The sequence below is a fragment of the Oryctolagus cuniculus genome, chromosome 2 (genome assembly GCF_051225735.1).
Source record: "Oryctolagus cuniculus isolate XC-2025 breed Fujian yellow rabbit chromosome 2, ASM5122573v1, whole genome shotgun sequence".
In the NCBI taxonomy this organism is placed as follows: domain Eukaryota; kingdom Metazoa; phylum Chordata; class Mammalia; order Lagomorpha; family Leporidae; genus Oryctolagus; species Oryctolagus cuniculus.
In genome coordinates, this window is record NC_142868.1 from 44423468 (window position 1) to 44437310 (window position 13843).

The 13843-nt window shown below is 42.8% G+C and overlaps 1 protein-coding gene across 7 annotated transcripts in view; it reads right to left on the minus strand.

Annotated features, from left to right (window-relative positions):
- The window catches only part of MSRA (methionine sulfoxide reductase A), a 409106-nt gene that overhangs the window by 179947 nt on the left and 215316 nt on the right, over positions 1 to 13843 (minus strand). The window lies entirely within an intron of this gene.

Here is a 13843-nt window from a genome sequence, read left to right on the forward strand (position 1 = left end):
CCCCTGATTAGCTCCTCTAATTTCAGAATCCTTGGATGAAGGATTGATGTGGTGACAAAAAGCTGCTCCAAATTCAGTGATGTTGAGTGAACGTACGTTTTACTTAACATCATGCCATCTCCTTTGCATTTTGAAAATGAAATAGATGTGAGCACAATGGTTAGGGGTAAGTTTGAGGCTGTGCCTGACAGACAGAGTAACTTAAGAAGACTGCGAAGCTGGTTTGCGGGAGCTTTGCAAGAGTGTGAGGGAAGGAGGCAAGGAAAACCCCTCTTCTATTTCCTGGTTTCCTGTCTTATTCCGAGTCCCAGGGCTCCTGTGGCCCCCCCTTGTTATCACACCCTCAGCTCTGCATCTGGCTGCAGCAGGCACAAGAACTGCCCATTAAGAAGCTCCAGTACAGCAGTCTCCCCTTTGTCCATGATCTTGCTCTGTTGTTTCAGTTCCCCACAGAACACACGAATGGTGAGTACAGAATAAGACACCTGCGAGAGACAGACCAGGTTCACAGAACTTTTATTATGCTACATTGCCAGAATTGTTCCTATTACCAGTTATGGTCAAGTTCTAACTACATTCAATTTATAAATTAGCTACCATAATTAATCAGAGTTGGTACTGTCCATGGTTTCAAACATATCCCTCCACAGACACAGAAGACTACTTAATTTTGGCAAAAACACAATCTAAAACTATGGGCAAAACCTACCTGGCAAAAATACTGTCTCTTGAAATCTTTTTTTTTTTTTTTCAAAAAAGATTTTATTTTTGTTTATTTGAGAGGTAGAGTTACAGACAGAGAGGGAGAGGCAGAGAGAAAGGTCTTCTATCTGCTGGTTCACTCCCCAAATGGCTGTGATGGCCAGAGCTGGGCTGATCCAAAGCCAGGAGCCAGGAGCTTCTTCCGGGTCTCCCGTGAGGATGCAGGGGCCCATGCACTTGGGCCATCTTCCACTGCTTTCCCAGGCCATAGCAGAGAGCTGGATCAGAAAAGGAGCAGCCAGCACATGAACCAGAGCCCATATGGGATGCTGGCACCGCAGTCGGAGACACAGCCCACTGCACCACAGTGCCCACCCCTTGACATCTTAATTCAAACTCCAAAGCCACCCCCTCTGAGTCCTCACCTAAAATAGCAGAACGGACGAAAGCGTTTAACTCCTTTTTAGGGTCCTAGAAACTCCAGATCTGGGAAGACAAGTAAATTTTCAACACTTCTACTCAAATCTACCTCTTCAATCAATCTCTCTCAGCCTGTTTTCTTCATCGACAGAGAGAGCAGCCCCTGTGGGTCTCAGACATTTGCAAAAATGTCTCAGACATTTGGAAAAAGAGTGTCATGTTAGTCAAGGCTGCAACATGGGACACAGCTGAAAGCTGTGAGCCGTTCCTCAGGCAGCTTCAGGCTCTGCTATTTAGTCCAAACACTTCACGACTGGTGCCAAGCCCTGCAGTGCCTCCCTGGGGCCCACGGGTGCCCTGCACGGCTGGACAGTCTGCACTGGCAGATGTTAAAGGCCTTCCCAGACCTGGATGAGGGCTCCTATTGACAGGCCTTCGGGGAGGTGCTCACTGTCCCGAAGCTAAGCTTGCTGTCTCTTATGACTGAGATTTAGGAAAAACAAACCAGCAGCTTTCCCATTACCAGGATTCTGTTCACTCAGGCCATGGGTCCTTTCGCTCAACTAACTTGTCTTGAGTAGCACCGAGGATGGGGCAGTGGGGAGATGCGGTTGGGCGGGGGAGCTGTATTTGATTCTAGGGGCAATAACTTTGAGTTACAGTGTCCCTGTCCTTGAAGCTTTCTTTCTGCTCACTGGTTTGAGAGAGAAGCACTTTCATCCTGGCTGCTACAAATTCAAGGTCCAATTTTACATCTAAAATAAAAAGAACAAAAAACGATCAAATTGCTTCCAGCAAGATATGAACACCAGAATTCTTTTTTTTTTTTATTTTCAGAGGTATGTCAATAACTTAGTAATTTACCTTGACTGACATTGAAATGAGTACAATAAGACTGACTACGCACTGAAAGGAAATTTAATGTAGTCTGTGAGGAATTTGGAAGTAGTTTTACGTTGCTTGATAAAATCTGCTAACAACAGAACTCATCCCTACTTTGAAGGAGAATGGGCTCATCAATCTCATGTAAGATACACAGACATGCACTTCCACCCAAACACTTCAGAAATTAAGTCAATCCACAAAGGCATATGAGGTGCTTTCTATTGGAGGGGAAACTGCTATTCAATGCTTTGTTGGAGCTCTCGTGCCTCGAGGGAAAATCAAGGCGTATGTCCTGGTGACTGAGAGTCAGAAAAAGGTTCCAGGTTCCTGTACACATGCCAGGGGCTGACCTATCACTGCCGCGGGATGCTCTGCGGCCCATGCCTTTTGCCTTCAATATGCTCAAGAGTTGGAGTGACAGAAAGCATGTGACCTAGTTTTTCTAGGATACTTCTGATTTAAAACTATTTTGTTTTCAAGTAAGAACCCAGCCATGACTCTACTGGCTTCAGAGAGCAGCACTGCTCCAATGTTACAGAGAGGGAGCTGAGGAGAAAGAGGCAAAATGCCCACGGCCTCACCATCACTGAAGGTCACACGAGGACTCCTGTGCCCTGTTCCCCCCAGACCCCGGCTCCTGCTGGTGACCCCTGCTATAGGCTCCACAATCCACTGGAGTATTCTGTGGATAAAGAGGTGTCTGGGCCTCCAATTTTTTGTAGTGACTGTGTAAATACCACTTATGAGGGAAAGTTGTACAGTGCCTTTTATGCTTCTGCCACTTGGCTCTGCAGATTTCTGAAAGCTTTTGAATAGACTAATAAACACAGGATTGTTCTGAACATCTGTAAGTGAAACACGAAAAGATGTTACCCAGTGAATGAACATCCTGGATTTTCTTGCCAGAAATGGGATATTTGTATATTAGGCTAATGCAGTGAAATTAACCCAGAATGCTTATCCATTGCAGAATGTCTTTTCATATTTTCATCTGTACAGTCGTTATTATAAAATGTAAGAATAATTTTCTATCAGGGCATTCATGAAGCTGAATAGCTCAATTACTTCTAGAATCAATGTAGTAAAGCAACAGCATGTCAGTTAATCAGTTGGTTTGCATAACAACTGTTTGAGGGAGTATGCATGCATGTGCATGTGTGTGTGTGCGTGTGTGTGCATGTGTGTGTGTGTCCAGGTTCAGTCCACCTCTTTGAAACAAATGTGAAAAAATCAACCTTTCATTTTGACTTCACTGCATAAACTAGCTTCCTCTTGTACCATGTGCAATGTTATGCATGTGGTACGTTTCCAGTAAGTGTTGTATTTAATTTATTTAAGAAATTCTACATGAAAGTTTGGCTCCTCTGGTTGTTCCATTACAGGTTCTGGGTTTGCCACTGCCAGGCAGACACTGAGCTCAGGGACATGAACAAACAGATGAGTCCTTGCAAATCACTTTAGGAGCAGAATGGTGGCCACTGAGACTTAATGATTTCTCAGAACATCTCTTAGATTAGAAACACAACAGAAACAGTGGCCCAGCAGAAGTCTGCCGGCTGTGAGAGATGTGACCCCCTATCCAAGCCAGCATGGTTACCTGTTACAGAGGCTGCAGGTGGGCAGCTCTGAGAGGGCTTGCAACTCAGGCTGGAAACCCCTGGGAGAAGAAAGTCTCTCGGGCTGTGTGCTGTAGGTTCAGAGTTAATGGATGAATCTGAGAAAGAGGAGCTTAAGTGTCTGTTACAGGAACATGGTCTTTTAAAACAGGTTTGAAAATAAGTAAATAAATGAATAAAGTTTAAACATGTGAGGCACGGGGAATCCCCACGGAACTCCAAGGAGGCCATCTCAAGCCTTTGGGAAATCTCAGGTATGGATCACAACATGAGGTTAGTGATAGCAGTTCACTTCAAAGTGCCACGGTGTCAGGTTCTGTGTGTCTGCCCGGAGCCATGGAGGGTGCCACTGGGCCCTCCCCTCTTCCTGGCTGAGGCCCTGTTTCCTTTGCTATACATGAGGGCATTCCATGGGGTTACACTGAAGTTCTACAGGCCTGGAGACCAATCTCTCCTCTGACAGCCTGTCTTGACTCCGACTCTTTCTAGGTTTATCTAATGTTTTCAGCCCAACGAGCATCTCTACTCCAAATGCTTGAGCAACTGTTGTCTCCTTGTGTTGGCTACGCACATCAGACTCAAGTTGCACACAGTGATGGAGACAGCCCAGCACGTAACAGACTGTTAGTGAGCCTTCATGAAATTTCAGCTTAGATGTCAGAGTCAGCTCTGCCCACGTGTCACCATGAAGATCAAGTCCTGGCTCAACTTGTACTGGAACCTCAACCCCAGCTCAGGCTTCAGGGACACTGGTGGTTCAGACATGAACACGCATCCTCTGTGAACACACATTGCTTTTGCACTCACATACACACTTGCTCACCCATTCATTCCCTACAAGGGCTGTGCAGAGCAGCCACAGCAGGCTGGAGCCAGCGATTCCTTGGCTTGTGACCATGGATCTGTGTGCTAAGACAATACTGTGGAAGCTCTGATACACATCCTCATGGAACCGTGAGTGAGCGAGTAAGACGGCCCTGAGGATTTTGAGAACCCCTTCCCTATAATTCTGGCACATGCCTCAAGATAACAAACCATACCTTGGGCTCAAGCATACTGCTCTGTGAGAGAAGGAATTTGCATACAATCTGGTCCTAATGCTTCTTTTCTTGAAAAATATATATACCTTTACAAAATATTCACAGGTCATGATCAAAGTTTTAGAAATTTAATTACAAACATTAAGAGAAAGCAATTCAGCAATTTCAAATTTGATGTGAATGCTACAGTATAGCCTAATATTTCACACGGGGCCTCAGCAATTATTACATATCTTACCAGAGCCTTAGTGGGGTTTTCTTTCTTCTTTCTTTCAAGTTGGACCCCTCTGGGGTAGACTTGTTCAGCAAGGCTTGGAGCACCAGAGCCTCAGAAGGGAAGCCCGCCAGCATAACCTGCTTTCTGTCTCCCCTACCCCTCTCCTTGGTCAAAAATCTTTAATTAGCTGGTTACCATAATTACTCTAGCTGGGACCTTATTTGTTCTTCTTCCTTGCTATTCCCAGGGATCTGAAGGCTCTACCACTTCTGTGCCAGAGGGTCCTTTCTATCACAGTTTCCCTCTGTCTTTTGTTTCTTCCCTTTTATGATCAGAACAAAAAAAGCCCGGGGAAAGAAATCATCTTTCCTTCTACAACTGGGTAAGACCCAATAACTATCTCTTTCCAATCAGGAACAGGTTTCCATGACAACCATGCTTCCCAATGCTACGGCTAACTTAGCAGGTAGTGTTCGTATCAAATAGAGTCCTTTACCAACCTCCATGGCTTCCATACTTCATCCACTGCCATAGGTCCATAGCGTGCCAGTTGTTTGCGTGAACTGTATCTTAAAAGGGTTCTGTCCTTTTTCCTTCCCAACATCATACAGACAAAAATAATTCCTTGGTATTTTCCTTAGAGTAATCTTTTAAAAAGCAAATACGTTCAAACCAGTTTGTTTAAAAGTGCAGCACAGGGACAGACATGACAGAAAATGTATGACGTGGTAACTGGGATATAACAGCAGCTGGGTGCTTTTACACCATGGTCAATGGCATAAACTTCAAGCCAAAAGCTAATGAGGTAGAGATGCCTTCTATGTATGATCTGGGGGGAAGGTACTTATCCTCTGTGAGTCTCAGCACTCCCTCTGCAAAGAGTAGACACAGAGATACCCTATGAGATTGGAAAATTGCAAAGACATTAAAAGTGCCCATTGCGATGTCTGACACATAGTAGGAGCTCCACACATGACATTAATCAGGTTGTTACTGTAAAGAGTAGAACTGGAAGGAGTCTGGATATAGAAGCAAATACAATATTCTAAATGATTATTAACATTTCGCTGGAGAAGGATAATTGTGCAGGCTGTAGATGTTTGGAAGATTTCTTAGCAACCTTTTTCTCTTAGGTCTGTAAGACATGTCTGGATTAACAGCGAAGAATCTATTCATTTCCATTCCTAAGACATGAGAGGATACACCTAGGCCATCTCCAGGATTCAGCTGAATCATTCTATTTATAGTTCTGAATAAGCATTTGTTTAATTTTTCAAACAGAAGCCAAAAAAGTAGATTAACCATTAACACATTTGTGCAAAATTCCACATTCTCAATACCTATCAGAATATTCCAATTCTACAGAGGCAGGAAAAACAACAATATGCGTATTTTGATATATGAAATTGTGAAGCTCAAATTTCATTTCAAAATCAGAACTGATACTGTGGCAACATGCACCTTATTCAACCAGCTCTCACACGCCACCCCCTACCTCACATCATTGATAGTGCCCTCCCAGAGATGAAAGGATCCTCCCCAAACAACCTCAAGGTGAGCCTTCATTTTACTTAAAATGTTTTAACCAGCACATCGAGCTGTACATGTCTGTGGGGTACTAGATAATGTACATATTGTTTAATGTCCAATCAGGGTAAACATATCTACCTCCTCAAAGATTTAACACTCCTTTAAAGGTGAAAACATTCAAAACCTTCCTGGAGAATTTTGTTTTGTTTTGTCCTAGAGAACTGACACATTATCTATAGTTACCCTGCTGTGCAACAGAACTCTAAAACTTCTCACTTTTACTAAACTATAACCCAACACCCATCAATCAACCTTTCCCAGCCATACCATCCACCCTGCTTAATCCAGCCATTCATAGTCACCATTATATTTCTAATTGTTGTGAGATCAGTTTTAAAATTCTGCAGATGAGTGAGCTCATATGGTACTAGTTTTTCTGTGCCTGGCTTATTTGACTTAACATGATGACTTCCAGTTCCATCTATGTTACTCTGTTATTGCAAATGAGAAGATGCCATCCATTTTTATGGCTGAGTAGTATTCCATTGTGTTTACGTTCACTTCATCTATTGTGTAGCTGACACTTAGACTGTTTCTGTCTGTTTATTGGCTATTGTGAATAGTACTGTAACAAACACGGCAGCACAATGGTCTCTTCAAAAACTGATGTCATTTCCCTTGGATACAAGGCGGTAAATGCATTGCTACATCTTGGAGCAGTTCTAATTCTGGTTTTTAGGAGACTCCGTACTGTTTTCCACATGGCTACACTCATTTACATTCCCACCAACAGTGGGCAGTCCTTTTCTCCACATCCTTATCAGAACTTGTTATCTTTTGTCTTTTTATAGCAGCCAATAAAACTGGAGTAAGGTAATAGTTTGCTGCAGCTTTTTTTTTTTTAAGATTTTTTTTTTTTTTGAAAGGCAGCATTACAGAGAGGCAGCGGCAGCGGCAGCGGCAGAGAGAGAGAGAGAGAGAGAGAGGTCTTCTATCTGCTTGTTCACTCCCCAAATGGCTGCAATGGCCAGAACTGAGCCGATCCAAAGCCAGGAGCCAGGAGCTTCTTCTGGGTCTCCCACACGGGTACAGGGGCCCAATCACTTGGGCCATCTTTTACTGCTTTCTCAGGCCATAGCAGAGAGCCAGATTGGAAGTAGAGCAGCTGAGACTCAAACTGGCACCCACACAGGATGCCGGAACTGCAGGTGGCAGCTTTACTCACTATGCCACAGCACTAGCCCCTGGCTGTGGTTTTGATTTTCATTTCCCTGACGGTCAGAAATGCTGAGTATATTAGTGATGTTCATATGCTTGTTGGCCATTTGTGTGTCTTCTTTGAGGAATATCTGTTTAAATCTACAGCCCATTTTTAAAAATTGAATTACTTTTTATTTTTGCTATTGAATTATCTGAGTTCTTTACATACACTGGTTATTAACCCATTGCCAGAAGTGTAACTTGAAAATTTTTCTCCTATTCCGTAGGTGGTCTCTTCACCCTAATGATTGTTTCCTTTGAACAAGAAGCTCTTAAGTGATGAAATCTCATTTGCCTATCTTGCATTCATAGCCTTTGTTTTTGAGGTCTAATCCAAAAACTTGCCCATCCCAATGTCCTAAAGTGTCACCCCTTTTTCTAGTAGTCTGAGGTATGACATTTAATTCTTTAGTCTTTTTATTTATTTATTTACTTATTTGAAAGACAGAGTTACAGAGGCAGAGAGAGAGGCAGAGAGATCTTCCATCCGTTGGTTCACTCCCCAAATGGCCGCAACAGCCAGAGCGAGGCCAATCCGAAGCCACAAGCCAGGGGCTTCTTCCCCCGGAGGGGTGCAAGGGCCCAAGAACTTGGTCCATCTTCTACTGTTTTCCCAGGCCATAGCAGAGAGCTAGATCAGAAGTGGAGCAGCTGGGACTTGAATTGGCACCCACACAGGATGCTGGCACTGCAGGCAGCAGCTTTACCTGATATACCACAGTGCTGGCCCCTCTTTAGTCCATTTTGAATTGATTTCTGTGCAAAAGCAGAGATGGTGGTGGTATCTGCTTCCATTCTTCTGCATGTGGATATCCAATTTTCCCAGCACCAATTATTGAAAAGTTTATCCCTTTTCCAATGCATGTCCTTAGCACCAGTGGCTTGTTACATATGGCCTTTTTATGTTGAGATAGTTCATTTTATATCAAATTTGTTCAGAGTTTTTATTAGGATTTTATCAAGTGTCCTTTCTACATCTACTGAGAAGATAACATAATTTTTGCTCATTATTCTGTTGATGTGGCAAGTCACGTTTATGGACTTGTATATGTGGTCCCATTCTTGGATTCTTGCATCACATTCTTGGGATTAATTCCACCCAATCCTAGTAAATAGTCTTTTGCAAGTGCTGATGGATTCAGCATCCTAGTATCTCCTTGAGGATTTTTGCATCTTGTTCATCAAAAATATCGGTATTAGTTCTGTAAATATTTGGTAGAAATCACCAACGAAGTCATCTGGTCCTGGGCTTTTTTTTTGATGGGAGACTTTTAATTATTGGTTTGGTCTTGTTACTTGTTATTGGTCAACTGAATAATGTGAATGTGTCCAGAAACTCATCCTTTTCTTCTAGGTTGTCAAATTTGTTGCTGTGTGATTGTTCATAAAAATCTCTAACGATCTTTTCTATTTCTGTTGTGTCAGTTGGAATGTCTCCCTTTTTCATCTCTGATTTTTTTCTCTCTGCCGCCCCCTTAGTCAATTTAGCTAAAGACTTGTCAACTTTGTTTATTTTTTCAAAGACCTAGTTCTTCAGTGTTTGGTCTAGCAGTTAAAACACTAGTTGGGCTGTCTATGTCCCAAATTAATACCTGTTTCCCCCTTCTGACTCCAGTTTCCTGCTAATGGAGACTCTGAGAGTTGGGGTAATGGATCAAATAATTTGGTTCCTGCCATCCACATGGAAGCCTTGGATTGAGTTTGTGGTTTGCAGCTTTGGCCCAGCCTAGTCCTGGTCATTAAAAACATTTGGGAACAAATCAGCAGATGGGAGCTCACTCGCTTTCTACTTCTGAAATAAATAAAAGGTTTTTTGTTGTTGTTGTTTATTGATAAAAGCTCTTCATTTCATTGGAGTTTTGTGTGTGTGTGTGTGTGTGTGTGTGTGTGTTTTTTTTTGACAGGCAGAGTGGACAGTGAGAGAGAGAGACAGAGAGAAAGGTCTTCCTTTGCCGTTGGTTCACCCTCCAATGGCCGCCGCAGCCGGCCCACTGCACTGATCGGAAGGCAGGAGCCAGGTGCTTCTCCTGGTCTCCCATGAGGGTGCAGGGCCCAAGCACTTGGGCCATCCTCCACTGCACTCCCGGGCCACAGCAGAGAGCTGGCCTGGAAGAGGGGCAACCGGGACAGAATCCAGCACCCCGACCGGGACTAGAACCCAGTGTGCCAGCACTGCAAGGCGGAGGATTAGCCTATTGAGCCACGGCGCCGGCCTTCATTGGAGTTTTTTGGTATAAATTTTTTAGTCTCTGTATTTCATTTATTTTTGCTCTGAGTTTTATTTCTTTCTTTCAAATAATTTTGGCTTTAATTTGTTTATGTTTTGATAGTTCCTTCAGGTGTATGACAATAACAGTTTGAATTTCTTTGCTTCTAAAAAAATTTATGGGGCAGTGCTGTGGCATAGTAGGTTAAGCCTCCACCTGCAGCGCCAGCACCCCATATGGGTGCTGGTTCAAGTCCTGGTTGCTCCACTTCCAATCCAGTCCCCTGCTGATGGCCTGGGAAAGCAGTGGGAGACCTTGAAGAAGCTCCTGGCTCCTGCTTCATATCAGCCCAGCTCCAGCAATTACAGCCATTTGGGGAATGAACCAGCAGATGGAAGACCTCTCTCTCCCTCTCTCTCTCCCTCTTTCTCTCTGAAACTCTGCCTCTCAAATAAACAAATAAATCTTCTAAACAAATGGAAAAAAAAATTATTTGAGGGAGGGGGAGACAGAGATGGAGATGGAGACGGAGACGGAGGAGTCGGAGAGGGAGAGGGAGATGGAGATGGAGACGGAGACGGAGGAGTCGGAGAGGGAGAGGGAGAGGGAGAGGGAGAGGGAGAGGGAGAGGGAGAGGGAGAGGGAGAGGGAGAGGGAGAGGGAGAACCTTCCAGCCACTGGTCCCCTAATGGCCACAACAGTTAGCTCTGGACCAGGTTGAAGCCAGGAGCCAAGAATTCCACTGAGTGTACCACAAGGGTGGCAGGGACTTTCTGCTGCTTTCTCAGGCACATCAGCAGGAAGCCTGAATAGAAGCAGAGACACTGAGACTCAAACAAGCATTCTGATACGGCATTCCCGCATTGCAAGTCTCAGCTTTACCCAGTGCAGCACAGTGACAGTCCCCTTTCTGCCTCTTCGACGTAGGCAATGATTGCAATAAATTTCCCTGTAAGTATTTCTCTTGCTCTATTCCATAGGTTTTAGTATGTTTTATTTCCATTTTCATTCATCTCAAGAAATATTTGAATTTCCTTTTTAATTTCTTCCTCCATGTATTGGTTGTTGAGGAATAAGTTGTTTAATTTCTATATTTCTATGGTTTTTAAAGTTTTCATTATTGATTTCCAGCTTTATTATACTGTAGTCAGAAAAGATATACAATGATTTTTTTTTTTTGATTTGTTGAGACTTGTTTTCTGACCTGCCATACTCTACCCTGGAGAATGTTCCATGTGCTACTGAGAAGAATGTATACGCTGCAGCTGTTGGATGGAGAGTCCTGCCAATGTCTGTTAGACACAACTGAATGAGGCTGCAATTTAACTCCGCTGTTTCTTTGTTGATTTTCAGTCTGAATGACATTTCCATTTCTGAGAGTGGGGCATGAAAGCCCCAAATATTACTATGTTGGAGTCTATTTCTTTCTTTGTCTCTATTAATATTTGCTATATGTATTCGAGTACTCTGATATTGGGTGCATATATTATTATTTACAAGTGTTTTTCCTCTGGCTGAATTGAACTATCATTAAAAAATGAGCTTCCTTGTTTCTTTTTACAACTTTTGATTTCTAACCCTATTTTAATCTGATACACATATTGTTACTCCTGTTTTCATGTGGGTTTCATTTTAATGTCCTTAAAAGTAAAGTGAGTTTCCTCTGAATTTTTTTTAAAAAGCTCTCAATACATTTTGTCACTCTAAGTTATTTAATTGGAGAATATAATCTACTTAAAATAATTATTGATAGGTATACGTCTTACTACTGCTACTTTGATACTTATTTTCTAGTTTTGTTCTAGTTTTTTCTCCAGCATTTTTCCCCAGAAACCTTTTTATTTAAGGTATACAAACTTCATGCATATCATTAATACAACTTTAGAAACATAGTGATCCTTCCCATGCTACTAGCCATCCTACCTGCACTCCCATCCTCCTTCTTCCTCCCTCTCTTATTCCCATTCTTATTTTTTACTAAAATCTACTTCAATTAACTTTATGCACATAAGATTAACTCTGTACTAAGTAAAGAGTTCAACAAATAGTATGGGAAAAAAACTGTTCCTTAACAGTCAAGACAAGGACTACTCAAATTCATTGCATCTCAGTGTCAATTTCACTTCTATAGATTACTCTTTAGGTGCTCTATTAGTTACCACATATCAGACAGAACATATGGTATTTGTCCTCTTGGGACTGGCTTTATTTCATTAAGTACGATCTTTTGAAGTTTCACCCATTTTGTTCCAAAGACCAGATTTCATTTTTTTACTACTGCGTAGTATTCCATGATGTACATCCCATAATTTCTTTATCCAGTCTTCAGCTGATGGGCATTTGGGTTGATTCCAGGTCTTAGCTGTTGTGAATTGCGCTGCAATAAGCATGGGGGTACAGAAAACTCTTTCATATGTTGATTTCATTTCCCTTGGTAAATTCCCAGGAGTGGGATGGCTGGGTCATATGGTAGGTTTATATTCAGATTTCTGAGGTATCTCCATACTGTCTTTCAAGTGGCTGCATCAGTTTACATTCCCACCAACAGTGGATTAGGGTATCTTTTTCCCCACATCCTCCCCAGCATATGTTGTCTGTTGATTTCTGTATGAAAGCCATTCTAAAGGGGGTGAGGTGAAATCTCATTGTGGTTTTGATTTGCATTTCCCTGATGGCCAGTGATCCTGAGCATTTTTCATGTGTCTGTTGACCATTTGGACTTCCTCTTTTGAAAACTGCCTGTTCAAGTCCTGTGCCCATCTCTTAACTGGGTTGTTTGTTTTGTTGTTGTTGAGTTTCTTGAGCTCTTTATATATTCTGGTTATTAGTCCTTTATCAATTGCATAGTTTGCAAATAAGTTCTCCCATTTTGCCAGTTGCCTCTTCATTTTGCAGTTTTAGTACAGAGTTTCTCAATTTGAAAGAATCCCATTTGTCAAATCTTGCTTTGATTGCCTGTGCCTCTGGGGGTCTTTTCCAAGAACTCTTTGCTTATACAAATGTCTTCCAGGGTTTCCCCAATGTTTTCTTTTTTCTTTCTTTCTTTTTTTTTTTTTAATTTTTTGACAGGCAGAGTGGACAGTGAGAGAGAGAGACAGAGAGAAAGGTCTTCCTTTGCCGTTGGTTCACCCTCCAATGGCCGCCATGGCCGGGGCACTGCGGCCGGCGCACCGCGCTGATCCGATGGCAGGAGCCAGGAGCCAGGTGCTTTTCCTGGTCTCCCATGGGGTGCAGGGCCCAAGTACTTGGGCCATCCTCCACTGCACTCCCTGGCCACAGCAGAGAGCTGGCCTAGAAGAGGGGCAACCGGGACAGAATCCAGCGCCCCAACCGGGACTAGAACCCGGTGTGCAGGCGCTGCTAGGCGGAGGATTAGCCTAGTGAGCCGTGGCGCCGGCCTCCCCAATGTTTTCTAATAACTTGATGGTATTGGGTCATATATTTAGGTCTTTGATCCATTTTGAGTGGATTTTTGTGCAAGTTGTAAGGTAGGGTTCTTGCTTCATACTTCTGCATGCAGAGATCCAGTTTTCCAAGCAACCATTTGTTGAAGAGACTGTGTTTTCTCCAGGGACTGATTTTTGCTCCTTTGATACAAATAAGTTGGTTGTAGATGCATGAGTTGATTTCCAGTTTTTCTATTCTGTTCCATTGGCCTATCCATCTGTTTTTGGCAAGTACCAGGCTGTTTTGATTATAACTGCCCTGTAGTATGTCTTGAAATCTGGTATTGTGATGCCTCTGGCCTTGGTTTTGATGTATATGATTGCTTTAGGTATTCAGGGTCTCCTGTGCTTCCATACGAATTTCAGCATCATTTTTTCTAGAGTTGAGAAGAATGTCTTTGGTATTTTGATTGGGATAGCACTGAATCTGTAAATCACTTTCAGTAGCATGGACATTTTGATGATGCTGATTCTCCAATCCATGATCACGGAAGATTTTTCCATTCTTTGGCATCTTCCT